This window comes from Pogona vitticeps, chromosome 3 (genome assembly GCF_051106095.1).
Source record: "Pogona vitticeps strain Pit_001003342236 chromosome 3, PviZW2.1, whole genome shotgun sequence".
Lineage (NCBI taxonomy): Eukaryota > Metazoa > Chordata > Lepidosauria > Squamata > Agamidae > Pogona > Pogona vitticeps.
This window is the reverse complement of record NC_135785.1, coordinates 162,612,981-162,618,980: the sequence shown is the minus strand read 5'-3', so window position 1 is coordinate 162,618,980 and position 6,000 is coordinate 162,612,981. Positions and strand designations below refer to the sequence as shown.

General features: G+C 40.2%; 1 long non-coding RNA gene across 1 annotated transcript in view; it reads right to left on the bottom strand.

The window, feature by feature from the left end:
* Positions 1 to 911: 911 nt before the first annotated feature.
* Positions 912 to 6,000, bottom strand: part of LOC144588482 (uncharacterized) — a 41,129-nt gene continuing 36,040 nt past the window's right edge. The window contains exon 4 of the long non-coding RNA XR_013544069.1: positions 912 to 4,759. This is a non-coding gene — a long non-coding RNA (uncharacterized LOC144588482). The remainder of the gene's footprint in view (positions 4,760 to 6,000) is intronic.

The following is a 6,000-nucleotide window of genomic DNA, read 5'->3' as shown; positions in this document are numbered from 1 at the left end:
CCTTGACTTACGGAATTAATCCGTATTGGAACTGTGGCCGCAGGTCAAAAATTCCGTAGGTCGAGGGAAACATTGAAAACCATTTCATTAATTCCAGCCAGAGAAAAAAAATCCGGGGCTTCCAAAGCTACTCTGCCTTCTGTCCCCACTGTCCTCTGCCTCCCATCCCCATGGGGACAGGAGACAGAGGGCACCAGGGAGAGGAGACATGAGGCCAGTGGGTCCAGCTTTCTAAGCCCTGAAAGCCCAAAGCTGACAGCGGGCGCATGGTGGTTTTTGGCTTTTTCCGCCAACCCCCCCTGCTCACAGCTTTGGAAGCCGGAAAGCCAAAAGCTGCCCTGCACTTGCTGTCAGCTTTGGGCTTTCAGGGCTTAGACCTGCAGCCTATGGACTGGAAGGGGGTGGCAAGGAAATAGCCAAATTTGAATTTGGTGCTTTCCTCGCCTCCCCCTTCTGGTCCGTAGGTCGATTCTCTGGTCGCAAGTCAAAGTGAAACTGCAGCCAGAGAAGTCCGTAGGTCGAAAAGTTCGTAAATGGAGCCACACGTAAGTCGAGACGTCACTGTAAGTGGGTTGGAGTACAAGTGATTAGAATATTCTTATTTTTTGAATTTGAGCTTTGAATTTGAATTTGAATATAGCCAGAGCCTTGAGCTCATGGTTACTGTAAATATTAACATTCCAAAGCTTTAAAAGCACTAATGTTGCACATATTTGTCTAAGGAGTATGATACAACTTTTTGTACTACTTGCTTAGATATATATCTTGCAGAATTTGATGGATTACACCTCAATAAATGTGCGTAGACATTGATATACACGTACATCTTAGGAAGCAGGGACTACTGACAAAGCTAATTTTTTGAACTATAACTTCCAGAATCTGTCAGTCAACATGGTCAGTAATTATTCTGGTATCAAAAATGCAAGATGTCATCCCCTTCAGAGATATGGAAATGTCAAATATGTTATTATAACAATACAGTTGTGCCTTGACTTACAAAATTAATCCGTATTGGAATGGTGGCCGCAACTCAAAATTTTTGTAAGTCGAAGCACCATTTCCCATAGGAATGCGTTGAAAAGCAATTAATGCATTTCGGCTGTTTTTTGTTCTTATGTAGAGGCACAATTCTTAAGTTGAAGCATTAGTTCCCATAGGAACTAATGCAAAGCCGGTTAATCTGTCCTCTACCACTAGGGGGATAATTTTTCTTCTTTTGACCTAAGATGAACTTAGGTCAAAAAAAGAGCAGGAAAGGAGGGAGGGGGAGGGAACACCTTTGAAACAGAACACCTTTTAACCCAAGCACCTTTTAAACAAAACCAAGCACTTTTTAGGTTAAAAAAGGGCAGGAAAGAAGGGAGGGAGGGAAGGAAGGAACAATGGGGGAAAGAGGGAAAAAAAGAAGGAAGGTCATCACTGGGTCACACAGACCCCTCAGACAAAGGTTTGTGCTGTTAAGCACAAAAAGAGAGAAGACTCCATTTTAAAACCCCATTTAAACTCCATTTTAAAGCCTGTCTGCCTGTATCAACAAGCACCACAGCCCCTCACAGAATATTTTCTGATTTTAAAACAGATTTTGGAGCCACATTTTAAACACACACATTTTAAAACTAAAGAGAGGTCACAGTACACAAATCCTAGAAGCCACAGAATCCAGCAAATATTATTCCAGCACAGAACTTCTCATCAAAGAAAGAGAGCATAGAGGGAGAGAGAGAGAGAGAGAGAGAGAAGACAATAGGGGGGAGAGAGCCTTGAGTCTACAGTAGACTCCATCTTAAAATTCCATTTTACACTCCATTTTAAATCCTGCCTGCCTGCCTACATCAACAAGCACCACAGCCCCTCACAGAATATTTTCTGATTTTAAAGCAGACAGACCTTGGAGCCACATTTTAAACAGACACATTTTAAAACAAAAGAAAGGTCACAGTACACAAACCCTAGGAGCCACAGAATGCAAAAATAAATAAATAAAGTTTATATTTAAAAATTATACAGTCTAATTTTCACATTTAATTTTAATTTAATATCACACTCTACTTTTCCCATTTTAATTCCACACTGCAAGACCCATCAGAACACAGAAACATAACCCCCACCTAGCCCTAGCCCCCCCAAGCTGCAAAAACCACTGTACAGTACAGTAAATACAGTGTACTCACCCAGAACAGGCAGTCTCTCTCTGTTTTTTAAAAAAGTAAAAGCCAAAAATTAAAAATAAAAATGCCAAAAAAAAAATACAGTCCATACAGTACAGTACCAGGCAGTAGAAGACAGTCTGAAGAATTTTCCCTATCCACTCTCTAACTGTTGGGATGAGCGAGGTAGCAGACAAGCAGCCTCTTCACTGGCCAACGGTTCACAGAAAGTTAAATTTTCATGCTTTCCCTTCCTCCTCCACGTTTTTTTTTTATCCATAACACAAAGCTCTGGATGCAAGTTGAAGCAATATTTTGCGGCCAGAGCTTTTCGTAACTCGAAATTTACGTAAGTAGGGATGTTCGTAAGTTGAGGCACCACTGTATATAGAATAAAATGGTGAACTGTGGAGGAAACAGAGGCCAAACTTCAGAATCTATTCAAGATGGACACAAATCAGAAAAATGGTAATGCATTTTGATTCGTGATTTGTCAAGGTTGATGAATCATGAATAACAAATTTTTCTGATGAATCGATGAATTGATTTGCAATTCGTTTTTTGCCTTTAAAAGCCTATAAAATGCCCCTGCCAGGCACTTAGAGACACCAACATTGCAGAGAATCATTTCCTGACTTTCCTCTACAAGCCCTCTACATTTGATGAAGATTGGGTTTCTGACATCCAAAGCATATACCCACAAAGTGGGTGTCCCCCCCAGAAGGTGACCTTTAGCAGCTGGCTTGAGGAAACCCAATCTTCCCCAAACTTGGAGGGATTGTAGAGGAGATCCTCTAGAAGCTTCTCCATGATTTTAGTGTCTTTAGGTGCCTGGGGGGGGGACTTTCCTTGGGGGACCTTTTTGTGAGTATATAACTCAGGCATCCGAAAAACAAACTTCACCAAACTTCACCAGGGCTTCTAGTAAAGAATCAGGGGAAGCTTGCCTGCTATTTCAGTATCTCTAGGTTCTGGGGGGCCATTTTATACTTAAATTTCATTTTAAAATTAAAATGCATTTGTAATATTAGCATTCAAAACTGTCTTTCTTTATATGTGGCATATTGTGTCCCCCCCCTTTTTTTTTTCTTTAGGCAAAGCAAGAAAATATAAACCCATTAGATCTGTTCAGCCAAGCACTAGTTTTTGTGGTCACTATTCCCTGTAAATTCTCTCTTTCTTCTCCCTTTTGATTTAAATCACCAGCTATGCATCTATACCCTGGGTTTCAATGTGATAAAAGCTTTAATATCCGTCAGTGAAGCAGAAGACAATTACTCACTGTTGCAAAGATTTCCACTGTTTACTTAACAGTTAACATTTACTTTGCAAAGAGCCAAGTGTGTGCAACTCCGAGCTTATAAGGAGAGGAACTTTAGCCTCTTGGTGAAATGAAATACGCTGCACAAGACTGGTTAACCTACTTTACTGCCGTGGGAAATTGATGCTACTCTATACAAGATGTATGTTTTATTTTCTATACTTCCCACAGCTTTTCATCTGCATATTTCTAATGTCATTTCTTGTCATCCTCACCTACAGACCTTCAGTTCTAATGCAGTCTTCCTCAGAAAGCTGGGATCATGTCTTCCACTTGCCACTAATCATGGGGGCTCTCCCACGTTAGCCAGAGCCTTGATTTTCCCACATTCTGCCAAGTGCAGAGAAATTTCCATGGTTAAGAGAGACTCTTTTCTTCAGCCTTGTTGCTTTTCGCAGGAGCAAAGAGAAGAAGAGCTCAAATCAATCTCTTTCCTTACCTGTCAGAAAACATTTAAAGTCTTAATGGGTTTGGGGCTTGGGTATCTAAAGGACCGTCTGTGTCATTATGGGCCTGTCCAGACATTAAGACTTCCAGGAGAGACCCTTTAAAGCTGTGGTCCCCAACCTTGGGCCTCCAGATGTTATTGGACTGCAACTCCCAGAAGTCTTCACCACCACCTCTGTTGGCCAGGATTTCTGGGAGTTGAAGTTCAAGAACATCTGGGGGCCCAAGGTTGGGGACCACTGCTTTAAAGCACAGGAATACTTTTAGAGGCCTGCTTAACAAGCGCACAGATTAGGGCTTTCTCCTATGTGGCTACAGAACTGTGGAATGCACTGCCTTCAGAGTTGTGATCTGTTTCCACTCTGACCACTTTTAGAAGGGGACAAAATAGAATGGTGTATGATATCTATAACCTGCTCTTCTGTATTGTTCTTAACTGTACCCACTATTAATTTTAATGATTTTAAATGTATTTACTCAATTTCAACAGTTTTTACAGTGCTGATGGTTTACGAGATTTTATAGTGTTCTAATTAAAATTTGAGTTTATCAGTTTAATTTTTAAAAGACATGTATAAGCCTTGAGTGCTATTTGTTAGTGCAAAGCAGGTATAGATATAAGAAATAAATAAATATAAGAAATAAATAACTACATATAGCTGAAAACATCCGAACATGACTAATGTGGAAGGGGCCACAGGTATGTTTACCTCTCATGTCCATGTGCCTCACCTTTAAGAGCAGCAGGGTGGCCCAACAACATCAATCTTGTCACATCATCTCCTCAATACAAACATTTCTGAAGCACTGTTGGATGGAGCCATGGGTCACCACATTATGCCTGTAACATAAATATTCAACTGATTAAAGAAGCACAGTGGTATATGAGAAAATAAAAGTATGCAATGGAATAAATTTGCCTTAAAAATGCCACAGTACTTCTCTGTTTCTGTTTTTGCTGAAACCCACTATCAAGACAAATAGTATAATAGTAACCAATGCTACATTTGAAGCAACAGGGTAAAAATTCATGCTACTTTTGATGGAGTGCTATAACTACCATAGTGCACAAAACTGATGTCAAAAGATACATATCTTTGATCAGGCTTTAAGACGTGGATGCAGATAAATGACTTCCAAGCCAGCCCATTTGAATCAATCATAGGCAATTAGTGGATCTTATCATAGTTCATGTCTTTTCAGCAACACTGACAATATGCTCCACCGTGCTATTTCCCCCAGGCAAAATTACAAATTCTGCCATATATGCTGAAACACCAAAAACTTCACTATCATCAACAGTGAATGCATTAGATCAAGTAATGAGCCAAAGCTTCCATTTTTCTTGCTTGCAAAGCTAGAAGGGTTTGTCAGTTGTGGAAGTTAATATTCGGAATATGCATTTATTATTATTTTTTTCTTTTCAAGGATACCTCTAGTGACTTTGGTGACTCTGTTATAGTTTGCAGGATGTCGGCTTCAGTGGCCGTGAGCAGCATCAACTTGATTTACTATATACATAAACAATCTACATGCTCTTCTCCATACCACTAGCCTTCCACTTCCATCCCTCTTTTGTTTGTTTCTGTATTTCTGTTTCTATACAAATGTATACGATATGAGGGGGGCGGGGAAGAACCATTGACCATACTATCCCACCCACTACTCTTATAAAGGCAGGCAGGCAGACAGAAAGAGATGATAGGCAAATGATAGATAGGCAGACTTTGTTAGCTGTGAATTTGACATTTATTAAATATTTGAAATAGTGAATATTTAATACACACATACATAACAACACAAATACGTAGCTAAACTCCAACAATTAATAACTTCTTCTGAATACTATACTAGTAATCATATGCCGTCAAGTCAATTCTAACTTACAGCAGTCAGAACCTTTGCAGGGTTTTCTAAGTAGCAAGTAATCAGAAGTGGTTTACTGTTCTCTTCTTCTGGGGACATCTTGGGACTACAGTATGCAGCTTGCCCAAGGCCACACAGGCTGGCTCTTCTCCCAGGAGGCACAGTAGGGAATCGAACACCCAAACTTGTGTGTTCCAGAGCTTGATACCTAAACCA